Genomic DNA, 14,430 nt, shown 5'->3' on the forward strand with positions numbered 1-14,430 from the left:
GTCACACACACTGGTAAGGGGCTTTCTCAACTCGCTCCTATAAATCTGGAGTGTCGCTTCGAGTGTCTTCTCTGCTATTGTGGTTCCTGGAGGTGGCGATGTCAGATCCATCCCTGCTGGCAGAGTGCAGCGATCTGGGTTAGTCTGGTTTCCTGCCGCGGTATCATTCCTGCCCATCTCCATGGTGGTATCTTCCACTGGCGTTGGAGGACGTGTGGAAGAAGAGGAGCTTGTGCTTTGCCTCCCTGTCTGCAGGAAATCGGTCTCCATCTCACTGAACTCCACACTGGCTTCCCTGGCTTGGACGGCGTGAGGGAGCTTTGCCGGGGGCTCTGGATCCAGGGTGAGCAGCCCCCTCTGCATGATGAGATGCTCACGCCTTATGTGGAGTTCGATGGGGTGGGCAGGCTGTTGTCCCATCGTTGGGAATGCCGCTGTCCTGTGCTTGCCTGGCTCCCTAGGGGGGCGAAGTGGCCCAGGCAGGGCAGTCTCTCTCAGGAGGGGAGCATCTCTGTGCGACTCTCTCACGACCTTAGGAAAAGCCTTCATTTGGATCTCCGAGCATTTCTGAGCCACGTGATCCTGCAGCTTGACCCCCGCCGTGGGCACAAACCTGGCCAGGATGGCATCAGGGGATGCCATGATCCTGTGGGCCTTTTGGGGCAGGGGTCCCCAGGGGCAGACGCCTGGCTCCTGGATCTCCTGTGCATGCTGAGGCCTGGTGTCGGATCTCAGGGGCTTTGGGACCTTTGCTGGGCCCCATTCGGGCCGATCTGTGTTGAATTCCCATTGCTGCTTGGTGTCCTGCTCACCCAGCAATGGCTCCCCCGGGATGGGGGTTTGTGGAGCCCCCAGTTGGCTCTGCAGATGCTTCTGTCGGATGTTGAAGTCTGAGTCATGGGCTGACATCTGGTCCAGACCTATGTTCTGCTCTCGCTGGTCTCGTCTGCTGTGGGCAGGGGGCCTGGGGAGAGGCTGGGCTTGGATGGGATGAGTGGATCCTTCCCAGCTTGCGACAGTCATGGTCTCTCTTGTGTTGCAGAGGGGCCCTGACCAAGTCACGGAGGCTTCTCTCAGGGAAAAGGAGCTGGGACTCCAGAGGGGAGAGGTGGTGGATTCCATGGAGGAATAGCAGAACTGTCTCATCCCAGATGCCGACACACTTGGCCTGTGGGAGAGAGCAGACAGGGACAGATGGGACATGGCCCTGCTGAGCAAAGGCAGGGCTTGGTCACAGCCTTCCAACAGTAGTGCAATGGGGCAGTGCCTAGGCATGCATTGCACACCACACCCTGACACAAGGACATCAGCTGGGTGACGAAGGACTGAGAGGGGGAGCTGGCACTCATTTTCTCTAGAACGATAACCCCTTCGTCACACGCACATGTGCAGCACCTAGCACAATGGGGCCTTGAGCATGATCGGGGATCTACTGCTATTTTAATAGAAAGATTAGCTAACAACAATTGGTTTGGGGGAGGAAGATGTGAGCATGTGTGTGTAACCCTTGCCAGAGGATGTTGTGAAGGCCAAGACTATAAACTATAAAAGGAACTAGATAAATTCATCAATGGCTATTAGCTAAGGTGGGCAGGGATGGTGGCCCATAGTCTATGTTTGTCTGAAGCTGGGAATGGGCGACAGGGGATGGATCATTTGATGATTCCCTGTTCTGGTCATTCCCTCTGCTGCACTGGCATTGGCCAGTTTTGGAAGACAGGATACTGGGCTAAATGAACCTTTGTTCTGACCCAGTCTGGCTGTTCTGATGTTCTTACATTCTAACCCACTGGAAAACTGTCCTGTTCTAATGGCTGATACACTAGAGGCTAACAACCTACCATTGCTTCCAGTTAATGGAGTTTCTCCGGTGGTGGAGGTCTGTGCTATGGTCCTGAAAGTCCTGGATTTGAACCCAACTGATGACTCATGTTTGGGGTGTATCACGTGGTGTCCCATTCACTGCTTGTCTGGTGCCTACTCTGGGGATTAGCTCTCGAGGTCAATGCCCCTTCCAATTGTCGCATGTGATCACTGTCACTCCCACACTGACCCAGACAGTTTTCCTGTTCACTGCCCCGCCGGTCCATGCCTTGCCCTCGGGGGCTGGTAGGAAACCTGGGCCCACACTGCACACTGGGGTCCAGGCCAGGGACCTCAACCCAGCAGTTCTGGGCTTTCCTCTCCCAGCCTGGACTGCTTCCTACTGCTCCTGGTTCCCTCCTTGCTCTGGGTGCACCAGCTCCAAACACTCCCCCCTCTTCCCAGGGAGGGGCTGCCCTTTCCTAGCCGCAGCCCCTGTCTGGTGCCAGCTTCCTGGCTTTATAGGCCCCGTCTGTTCCTGCCAGCTGAGCCTGCTTGGGATCAATTCCCTGCTCCCCGGCTCTTCCTGCAGGTGTACTCTGTGGAGTTCATGGACCTGCCTGGCCACCTGAGCCCCTTCCAGTGCTGTGTGGAGTGGACACCCCCTCGCAGGGTGTCATTGGATTTCTTTTTCCTTCAAACACAGCACGGGCAGGTTCTAGACAGTCGCCTGCTGGCAGATATTGCCCTGCAGAAGGATTTGATCCTACTCACAACCCCAACTTGTAGTCTCTGCATTTCATTTCTGATAATCCCTCACCTCACTTTCACTGGTATCTCACCTTGGAAGCTAAAGCCTCCTAGTGGCTTTTTCCCTGTTATTTTAGGATCCTGGAGTGTCTGGTTTTCCCTGCTCCCTCCTCTCTACATTCACTCTCCCCTACCACCCAGCCCCCAGTCTGGTGTCCCCTGGTTAGTTGCCTTACGGTATCAGAACTTCATCCAGGTGTCTGGCCACGTCCTGTAGCCTCCTCTCAACGAGCCTGAGGCGCTGAGCCAAGCGGAGCTTCTCCAGGGGCACAGGGCAGCTGTGGAACAGAGAGAGCAGATAGCTGAGTGCAGGCCCTGCCCTCAGGCCCTCTTTTACCCAGAGGGGCGGCATCGAAAGGCTCCCTGTCCCATTATCCACTGAGGCAGCCTCCTCCCCTGCAATACCCGGGCCTTGGATGTTCTGGTTTGGGGTTAGCAGGATTGTTAGGTGAGCCCTGCTAGTGCTGAGGAGGTGAGAGTGTATCCTACTGGCAGCGTGTGTGTCATGTGCCCCCCACAGAAGCTAATCAAAACATAGGATAACAGCTTACTGGGGGGAAGGGATAGTTCAGTGGTTTGAGCATTAACCTGCTAGACCTAGGGTTGTGAGTTCAATCCTTAAGAAAGCTACTTAGGAATCTGGGGCAAAAAATGGTCCTGCTAGTGAAGGCAGGGGGCTGGACTAGATGATCTTTCAAGGTCCCTTCCAGTTCTAGGAGATTGGTATATCTCCAATTATTACCTTTACCTTTATTATTACTATAGCTGCCAACTAATGCAGCTACCTCTTCAGCTCTAAGGGGTGCTTTATGCTGCGGAGCTAAAGATCCAGGATTCAAATCCTGCTGGGAACCCATGCCGGGGGACTGGAGGAGGGGCTGTTACACAAGTGCTGCTGGATCCCTTTCACCCTACTCACCATACCAGAAAGCCCAGCCTTCCTCCTGACCGCTCCACCTCACCTCCCAGGAGTGTACGGGGCTGCTCCCAGAAAACATTTTCTCCCCCTCTTGGGAGGGGAGGATGGTCCAGTCCAATCAACACAATCTACCCCCCCCACCACCACTGCCCCAGGTTAAATGAATCGTATGATGCTCGAGGAAGGGAATGACCCACTGTACGAGGCGTGGGGGTGGATTAGAGATGGCAACTTCTGCTGGGTGGGAATGAATTGCAGGAGTCTAAAGGAGAAGAGTTGCTAGCGTGGTACATAGGTCGGGGCAGGGGAGGGATTACTCGGGCTACTGCCCCTGGGTGAGGATGAATTGCATGGCGCTAAAGGAGGGGACTGACCCACTGCAGATTCATGGAGGGGGGCATTGCTTACCACCTCTCTGGGGATGCAGAAGCCTCCTCCAGCTCTTCCTCACAGCACCCAAAAGCTGCCAGAAGTGAGACATAAAGGAGACATTGAGCTGCTTGGGCACCCTCTGCTTCCTAGCAGCCTATTGCCCCAGATTTCAGAGGCAGCCTGTGAACGGAGCCCCAGCCAGTGCCTCTGCACGACTCTGGGCACGACTGCGCCTTCGCAGGAAGAGGGGAGGCAGGTCGGGGAATGGACCCTATTTCTCTGCTTTGCATGGGGCCTGAGTCTGCCACCACAGCTGTGGGGTGAGGGGCTGCTTACCTTTCACTTTCTTTTTTGTCTTTCTGGGCCTCCTCTTCCTCGGAGAAGCCTGCCACACACAGAGAAAGCAGCAGGGTTAGAAGAGAACTCCTCAATAAACCCAGGAGAACAATGAGCCATAGGTGATTGCCATGTGGGGCCATGTGGAAATTTTTCCTTCTGGGAGAGTATTGCACTCTGAGGCCTCATGGGTAGGCATTGTGCTTTCCTGTGATGCAGACAATATAGGGCACAGAGCACAACCCATAACAGGGGTCACTGGAACAATCCAGGGGTTGGAGAAACAGGGATTGTTGGTACCAGGAACCTGCAGAGCTTATAAGCATTGAAGGAGAGAGCCTGCAAAGTTCTCTCTCCTGCAGAGATGACAAAACTCTGCAGGTTTTAGGATTGCAGGGTATGCAACTCACCCCAGATACCATGCACGGAATTCAGACCTTGGGGGAGAAATCCGACCTCTGGACAACAGTGTTTCCTAGATACATATTTAGGGAGTGCATACTATCGGGGTTTTATCTGCATGCATTTGGGATGGCCATGCTACTCCTGAGTGGTGAAGCCATGAATGGGTTATCCAAATCCACCCAAGCAAGTGCTGATATAACCCCAATATCATCCTTAAACGGCAGCTCTTTTACACCAAAACACAACAATAACAGTTTGGCATGAGTTCAGCCCACTTGCCTGGGAGCTGCAAAGTTTCTTGAAGGTAAACTGCACTGCTTGCAGCTTAACTAGCCAGGTATTCCTTTCACAGGCTAGATCTTTCTCGCCTGGGCTCAGCCCCTGCCCTCCTCCCCCACAGTTTAGTTCCTTTATTTCTCCAGGTGTTTTCAGCAGTCTTCCTTTTGGGGCAGGGAGGTGGTGGAGAAGAACCTAGATTAACTCACTTCTAAGCCTTAAATAGGATTTGGCTATGACAGGAATCCTTTGTCTCCCAGTTTGACCCCCCACGCCCTCCTAGTGAAAAAATACCACCAGTCCAAAATGATGCCCATCTGAGGGAAAGGAGATTGTTTAGTCTGCAGAAGGGAAGAATGGGGGCAGGGTGAAGGATTTGATAGCTGCTTTCAACTATCTGAAAGGGGGTTCCAAAGAGGATGGATCTAGACTGTTCTCAGTGGTAGCAGATGACAGAACAAGGAGCAATGGTCTCAAATTACAGTGGGGGAGGTTTAGGTTGGATATTAGGAAAAAACTTTTTCACTAGGAGGGTGGGGAAGCTCTAGAATAGGTTCCCTAGGGAGGTGGTGGAATCTCCTTCCTTAGAGGTTTTTAAGGGCAGGCTTGACAAAACCCTGGCTGGGATGATTTAGTTGGGAATTGGTCCTGCTTTGAGCAGGGGGTTGAACTACATACCTCCTGAGGTCCCTTCCAACCCTGATATTCTATGGATTCTATGATTCTATGAGGTGACATGATCACATGACCCTGCAGTGTCAAAGCAGCATCTCAGGAAACTTCTCAGGAAGGAGGAAGATTAGTATTTTCAAAGTCCTATTGTCCTTCCTAATGGCCCATCCAGGCTGATTGCCCACTGTTTGGGGGCATTCCCCTGGTGCAAGCACTTTTGTAATTGATACAGAGCCCATATTCCTAACTTCAGATACAGAAATGATAAATCCATACAAATAGGATAATCCCATTCAGTAAATCAGAACCTTTCCAATGATATCTCACATGACCCATCTTTCATAAAACATACCTTAGTTATGCCATATTCATAGAATATTTCTATGAAGAATATGGGGTGTAATGTGACAGGGGTGAAGAAACATGTGGACAAGGGCGATCCAGTGGATATAGTGTACCTGAACTTTCAGAAAGCCTTTAACAAGGTCTCTCATCAAAGGTTCTTAAGCAAAGTAAGTTGTCATGGGATAAGAGGGAAGGTCTTCACATGGACCAGTAACTGGTTTAAAGATAGGAAACCAAAGGTAGGAATCAATGGTGAGTTTATGAAGAGAGATAAATAGCAAGGTCCCCCAAGGATTTGTACTGGGACCAGAGTTGTTCAACATCTTCATAAATGATCTAGAAAAGGGGGGAAACAGTGAGGTGGCCAGATTTGCAGATGATACAAAACTAAAGATCGTGAAATCCAAAGCTGAATAGGCTCTCCTTGTTCCCAGATGTATAACTCTGTGTTGGACTGTGTGAAAATGCATTTTGTTTGAATGGGCCCCATTTGCCAAACAAACTCTCCGGAACTCTCTGTATGACTGTCCTGTCCTCATCGTTATTTACCATTCTGCCAATCTTCGTGTCATCAGTACATTTTTATCAGCAGCAATTTTGTATTTACTTCCAAGTCATTGAAAAAATATTGAATAGCATCAGACCTAGTACTGATCCCTGCAGAGCCCCATTAGAAACACCCACCTTCGATGAGCCCTTTGACAATTACTTTTTGAGATCTGTCAGTTAGCCATTAGCCTGTTCTCAATCCATTTAACCTGTGCTCCATTGATATTGTAGAGTGCTAATTTTTAATCCAAATGTCCTGCGGTACTTGTATGCATAAACAGGGGAATCTCAAGTTGGAGGAGAGAGGTTGTTTTACCTCTGTATTTGGCACTGGTGCAACCACTGCTGGAATCCTGTGTCCAGTTCGGGTGTCTAACATTCAGGAAGGATGTTGATAAATTGCAGAGGGTTCAGAGAAGAGCCATAAGAATGATTAAAGGATTAGAACACATGCCTTGTAGTGATAGACTTTAGGAGCTCGGTCAATGTTGCTGAAAGAGGTTAAGGGTGGTTTGAGGAAAAGTCTATAAATACCTACCTGGGGAAGAAATCATTACAAATGGGCTCTTCAACCTAGCAGAGAAAGGTCTAACATGGTCCAATGGCTGGAAGTTGAAACTAGACAAATTCAGACTGGAAAGAAGGCGTCCATTTTTAACAGTGAGAGGAATTAACCATTGGAACAATTGACCAAGGTCATGGTGGATTGATTCTCCATCACTGGCGATTTTTAAAATCAAGATTGGACATTTTAATAAAAGGTATGCACTAGGCATGATTGTGGGGAAGTTCTTTGGCCTGTGCTAGACAGGAGGGCCAGACTAGAAGATCACAATGGGCCCATCTTGCCTTGGAATCTATGAAAAACAACACCTTACACAAGTCTAAGTTTGTCACATCTATGTTTGATATGGCCCATCTTCCATAAAACATTGTTAACCTGCTTTAAATATATTCCCATCCTTTAATTCTTTATTGATTGAATCCCATATCAGTTTGTCCATTATTTCAGGCTAACTGGCCTATAAGAAGCCAGGCCAACCTCCCATAGCTTTTTGAATATTGACAAAACATTAGCACACTTCCAGCCTTCTGGAATTCCCTCAGGAATCCTACATTGGTTAAAAAATTAATGTCAGTGGGCCAATAACCTCCTGAGCCAGCTCTTTGAGGACTCTTGGGTGGAGATGATCCGAGCCTGCTGATTGAAAAATACTTTTGTTTGGTTCCTGCATTCAGCTGGCATCAATCCAGCCTTTCCATCTCTCTAGGAGTCTCACTTACCTCAGATCTGGCGAGCCTGATCACAGCATAAAAGACAACAAAGAGCAGATAGAGGAGGAGTGAACTCATTTCCCCAGGCTCAGGCACTAAGACACTCTCAACACAGACACTCTCAAAACAGCAACAAGTACCCAGGCTACACCTGAGGGCAGGTTGCTGCTCTGGCATCAGGCAGGCGCTGATGTCATCTCTAGGTCACATTGGGGCTGCCCTCCTGCAATCTCCCTCTAGTCTGTGAGGTGTCAATGCTGTCCTTAGATCAGGAGATGGGATGGGGCAACTGCCCAAGTGGGCTGGGCTCAGAATAAGACAGGAGAGAGGGCATCAGGTTTCCCAGGAAAACCCTGGGTCTTTTCTGAGCTCTATGACTCTCAAGCCCTTAGGCAAGGGACATTTTTTCCCTACTTGTGGGAACTCCTAAAACCCCTGTGACTGAGGCAGAATCTCCCAGCCTGAAGTGAGAAGCAGCCCTGAAGTGATTCTCTAGTGCTACCAGTGCAGAAAAACGTTCCTGGTATCGCCAGCCCAAGCATTCCAACACCATGAGCTGGGCCCCACCAAAATCATGAGATTGGCTTCAGAATAATGAGATCTTCACAAAACATTCATCTGGGGAACTCTTCATTTGCCTTCTGGTGTCTGAGCCGCTAGGGTGCACTCAATTCATGTTCTCCAGCTTCTCTTTGCAACCACGAGGGCTTAAAATTGGCTAACAAATAAACTAAAAGAAAGAGCAGAGATTCTCAGAGAAATCACTTGACTCCAGCAGTGGGCGCTTTAAGAAAAGCACCCTATATCATAAGATAATAAAGAGCCCTACCTCTTATCTAACATGTTCAATCAGTAGATCTCAAAGCCCTTTACAAAGGAGGTCTGTAGCATTAGCTCCCTTTTCGAGATGGGAAATTGAGGCACAGAGAAGAGCAGTGACTTTCCCAAGGTCACCCAGCAAGACAGTAGCAGAGCCAGGACTAGCACTTAAGTCTCCTGAGTTCCATCTAGTGCTCTATCCACTAGGCCACAATGCATTTGAAGTAAGGGGTCATAGTCACTACATTCCTGTAGCGGTTATTTTGGGCTATTCCAATACCATTGTTATTGAAGTTACACATGTTGACCTGTGGTCTGTGCTGGTACAGGGGCATCCTTGTTAAAACGAGTTTCTCACAGCAGGTTGCATCTGAGTTCTTGTTAGGCCTGAACACAAGTTAACTGGACCATGTCTCCGATGTCCCCATGGGAAAGTTTAAAAGCCACTGAAGGCCTTGCAGTGCACTGACATACTGGGATTTTCAGAAAGCCTTTGACAAGGTCCTCAGCAAAGGCTCTTAAGCAAAGGAAGCTGTCATGGGATAAGAGGAAGGGTCCTCTCATGGATCAGTAACTGGCTGAACCATAGGAACCAAAGCGTAGGAATACTGCATGCAGATGTGGTCTCCCCATCTCCAAAAAGATATCTTGGAATTGGAAAAGGTTCAGAAAAGGGCAACAAAAATGATTAGGGGTGTGGAACAGCTTGCATAGGAGGAGAGATTAATAAGACTGGGACTTTTCATCTTAGAAAAGACAACTACAGGGGATATGATAGAGGTCTATAAAATCATGATTTGTGTGGAAAAAGTAAATAAGGAAGTGTTATTTACTCCTTCTCATAACAGAAGAACTAGGGGTCACCACATGAAATGAATAGGCAGCAGGTCGAAAAGAAACAAAAGGAAGTATTTCTTCACACAATGCACAGTCAACTCCTTTCCAAAGAATGTTGGGAAGGCCAAGACTATAAGAGGGTTCAAAAAAGACTAGATAATTTCATGAAAGATAGGTCCATCAATGGCTATTAGCCAAGATGGGCAGGGATGCCAGGGTAGATGTCACCTAGTGAGCTGGGCCTGTAAGAGAACCTGTGTTCAGGCAGAGAGGGGCTCCTGGGAGAGCAGAGTCAGGGCTCTGTTAAAGAGCCGGAGTCAAGGGCCTGGCCTGAGTGTAACCCACCAAACTTTGATTACACCCGTACCTGTAATAATTCCATTGTATTGCAGGGACAGTGAGCAGGTTCAGTCTGTTCTGGCAGTGGAACGCCCACCTGTGGAGAACAACACAAATCTTCAAATTGGGACGGTTGGGGATGCCAGTACCCTGAGTTGCTCTGATGTGGAGGAAAGACACCAGAGTGTAGTAAAGCTGCTCAGACTAAACAAAAAAAATCCTTCTGTTGACGACAATCTGTGGGTTAACTAAGACGCCTCATAAATTGAAACATGCTCTTATCATTACAGCAATACAGCACATACCAGTCAAAGAAAAATAACAGTATCTAACATACAGATTTCTTCAGTACTGAAAGGTACACGGGCCACTAATCCTATGCATTGAAAGCATGCGCTGCTTATTTGGCATTTATGTCCTCACACCCTCCTGAGCTGACCAAGCTGCAAGCACTCTGTTCTTTGAATAAGCTGGGATCCTTCTCCTGGCAGTTATCCGCTTGCTGCAGGTAGCCAAAGCAGGCCTGCGAACATCAGCCCTCGGGGTAGAGATCTTCAGCGCCCTTCCGATATGGCTGTCTCTCTCTGGGGCTGGCTGAACTGGCGGAACAGGTTGGCACCCTCTTTTTTTAAAATTTGGGAGTGGAATTGGCCCTCCACCCTTGGAGATGCCCTACTGAGCATATGTGACCCAAAGCGCCCTCTAGTCACACTCTGCATGTGATGGTAATAATCTTTGTACAAAATATGCCTTGTGAGGTACCATTTGAAAACTAACAACTCTCTGGTCAATCAGATCATGATGCAACATTACATAGAGAGTTATGAGTTCCCCCTGTACGACATTACTTGTGAAAACCTGACAGCCCCTCCTAGGCAAACACTGTTAAAGAGGTCTGTCCTAAACAAAGGAATGGGGGTTTAGATAAGCAGCAAACAGGGGCATTAAGACAGCAGGGGAAGGAGATGGTAGTGAACAGAGCAATTTACATTTCAGCAAATGCAAGTGGGGGGAGGGGGAGGGAGAAGAGCACGAATAATGTTGACAGACCTTGGTTGTTGGCAGGCAGGATCCAACCTGGGACTTCTGGAGCTTAGTGCATGAGCCTCAACTGCATGAACTAAGAGCCAACCAGCTGTTAGCGAGGGCTGTAGAGCAGACTCATTGAACTGTCTCTAAATGGTCTCGGTGCCACTAGATAGGACAGAGCACCACACCCAGGAGGTGTGTGGGTTACAGACTTCCCCTCGCTGAGGAAGCACGTCCCGAGCTCAGAGACTTCCCGGTTGAAATCCCAGACGAGTCCCCACTTGTAACATTGACAGACCCCCGTTGGTGGCGAGTGGGATTGAACCTAGAACTTACTGCATGAATCTCTACCGCATGAGCTAAAAGGCTGCAGCACAGACTCATTTTATCTCCCTCTCATTAAGTGGGCTTGGTGCCACTTGACAGGACAGGACACCACACCCAGGAGGTGTGTGGGTTACACACGGAGCCTTCACCACCAGACTTCAGGTCGCCTTCCTCACAGCTTGGATAAACTTTGCTTTGAGGGGATCCTTTAGAACCGTGGCTCTCAACCTTTTCTGTTGTGTATTTGGTTGTCATGGTTTTTGTTCCTATGGCAACGGAGTTAGATTATTAGGGGATAGCCCGGCCAGCTTTGGCCGGTTGAGTGAGCTCTGTGTCTGTAAATAAAATGGTAGTTTTGTTAGCTGTCTGCTGTCTGGCCTCAAGTGATTTCTTCCTAAACCGGCTGCCCCCAAGGATATAACATTTTCAGTCTACTGTGCCCCTTTCAGGAGTCTGATTTGTCTTGTGTAGCCCCAAGTTTCACCTCACTTAGAAACGACTTGTTTACAAAATCAGATCTAAAATACAGATGTGTCACAGCACACTCCTACTGACAAATGGATGACTTTCTCCTTTTGTCTGTATGAAATTTTAACCTGTACTTATTTCATTAGTGCTTGTTATGTAGCCTTCTGTAAAACTAGGCAAATATCGACAGGAGTTGATGTGCTCCCTAGAAGACCTCTGTGTACCCCGTGCCCCTGGTTGACAACCACTGCTTTAGAAGAATCAGCTTCCAAGACTCAAGGGACTAGAAAAGAAAGAGGCAGACAACCCCACATTCTTTCACCTAAGAAAACAAAAGCACCAGCACCTTTGGGCCCCTGGAAGAGAGCCTGAGCCAGGGGAGAGCCAGTCACCATTTTGCTGGGAGACTGTGGCTGAGAGAAACCATCTTGAACAGAGCCTGTGTGAAATAAGGCATACATTGATATTGGTGAGAGTACTTAATCACTGGAGCAATTTACCAAAGGTTGTAGTGGATTCTCCATCACTGACAACTTTTAAATCAAGACGGGATGTTTTTCTAAAAGATCTGCTGTAGGAATGATTTTGGGGACGTTTTCTGGCCTGTGTGATACAGCATTCCGGCCTTTGAATCTGTGAAAGCAAGATCTGTGAATCTTGGAATCTCATGATTTGGGAGGCCTGACTTGTGATGTCTGAATGTACTGGGTCGTGAATGCTCTCCTTTCCTTATTCAGAATTTATTTTCAGGGAATATAATGTACTATCGAGGAGACAGTGTGTTCCAATGGGCAGAGCACTGGCTGGGCAGTCAGGAAACCTCAGTGCAGTCGCAGCTCTGCCACTGACTTGTTGCATGAGCCTGGATGAGTCACCTCTCTGTACCTCAGTTTCCTCATGTGTTTAATAGTCTACTAACCCATACTGCCCTTTGAAATTTCTATCCATAGAGATTCTGTGGAACATGTGGATTTGCTTCAGATTTTTACTTCATTTGAATCTACATTTTCTTTCACATATAGTGCCACTCCTCCCCCTGCACGACTTGTTCTGTCCTTCCGATATATTTTGTACCCCGGAATGATTGTGTCTCATTGATTGCTCTTAGTCCACCAGGTTTCTGTGATGCCTATTATATCAATATCCTCCTTTATCACAAGGCACTCTAGTTCACCCATCTTATTATTTAGACTTCTAGCATTTGTGTACAAGCACTTTAAAAACTTGTCCCTGTTTATTTGTCTGCCCTTTTCTGATGTGCCAGATTCTTTATTATGTGACTGTTTAACATCTGATCCGGCCTTTACATTATCCTCTTCCGTCCTCTGCTCCTGACTATAACCTGGAGATTCTCTATCATCAGACTCTCCTCTAAGAGAAGTCTGTGTCCGATCCACATGCTCCTCTGCAGCAGTCGGCTTTCCCCATCTCCTAGTTTAAAAACTGCTCTACCCTTTTTAATGTTTAGTGCCAGCAGTCTGGTTCCACTTTGGTTTAGGTGGAGCCCATCTCTCCTGTATAGGCTCCTCCCATCCCAGAAGTTTCCCCAGTTCCTAATGAACGTGAACCCCTCCTCTCTCCACCATCGTCTCATCCACGCATTGAGACTCTGAAGCTCTGCCTGCCTACTCGGCCCTGTGCGTGGAACTGGGAACATTTCTGAGAATGCCACCATAGAGGTCCTGGATTTCAGTCTCTTCCCTAGCAGCCTAAATTTGGCTTCCAGGACATCTCTCCTACCCTTCCCTATGTCTTTGAGCTTTGCGAACAGGGGCTGCTAACAGGGAGTTTTGCAAGGGAGTTTGGAAAGGGAGTGGGAGGGGAGCGGGAGTCCCTTGTCGGTCCTAACCCTTCCCCTGCAGTCCCCTTAAAACCTATAAGCCAAACAACATTTCAAAACTTCTTTCTGTAACCCACCCTTCCATTAACTAGGAGACAATGCAGGCAGAAGCCCAGCAGCAGAGTGGGGTCAATCCAGTTTATTGCACTGAGTGTTTCATGTATGATTACCTCCCTGTGGGCGGGTGGCATATGTGTGCAGTCGGTGCAAGGAGCTCCTGGCCCTCAGAAACCATGTACGGACTTTGGAGGCCAGGGTGGAGGAACTGGAGGAGCTAAGAGAGGCAGAAAGGTATGTTGATGAGGCTTTCCGGGACACTGTAGAATTGTCCCACCTCTGCTCAGACAGCCCCTGCGCTGTTGAGGAGGAAGAATGGCCCAGGGAAGCAGAGCAGTCAATGGGAGCATGGGAAACCTTCCCGTAGTTGGGACCCTCCTTCCAGATGGTGCTGGGGTTGCCTCTCGCACTGAGGTTACCACTCCGGGGGAGGGAACTCCAGTTTCTAGGAAAAGGCAGGTGTTAGTAATGGGAGATTCGATTATTAGATAGATAGATAGCTGGGTTTGTGATAACCGGGAGAACCGTATGGTGACTTGCCTGCCTGGTGCGAAGGTTGCGGATCTCTCGAGGCATCTAGAAAGACTTATAGGAGCCGGTGGTTGTAGTACATGTAGGCTTGCTGCCTATTAGTTTCATTTGGTGGCCCCTTGTTCTTGTATTATGAGAAGGAGTAAATAACACTTCCTAATTTACTTTCTCTCTACCACTCATGATTTTATAGACCTCTGTCATATCCCCCCTTAGTCGCCTCTTTTCCAAGCTGAAAAATCCCAGTCTTATTAATCTCTCCTCATACAGAAGCTGTTCAATACCCCAATCATTCTTGTTGCCCTTTTCTAAACCTTTTCCAATTCCAATGTATCTTTTTTGAGGTGGGGTGACCACATCTGCACGCAGTATTCAAGGACAGGCCCTGGTAGCACATCTCTGATGAACCTGTGCTAGCAGG

This window comes from Mauremys reevesii, linkage group 1, assembly GCF_016161935.1.
Source record: "Mauremys reevesii isolate NIE-2019 linkage group 1, ASM1616193v1, whole genome shotgun sequence".
Classification (NCBI taxonomy): Eukaryota; Metazoa; Chordata; order Testudines; family Geoemydidae; genus Mauremys; species Mauremys reevesii.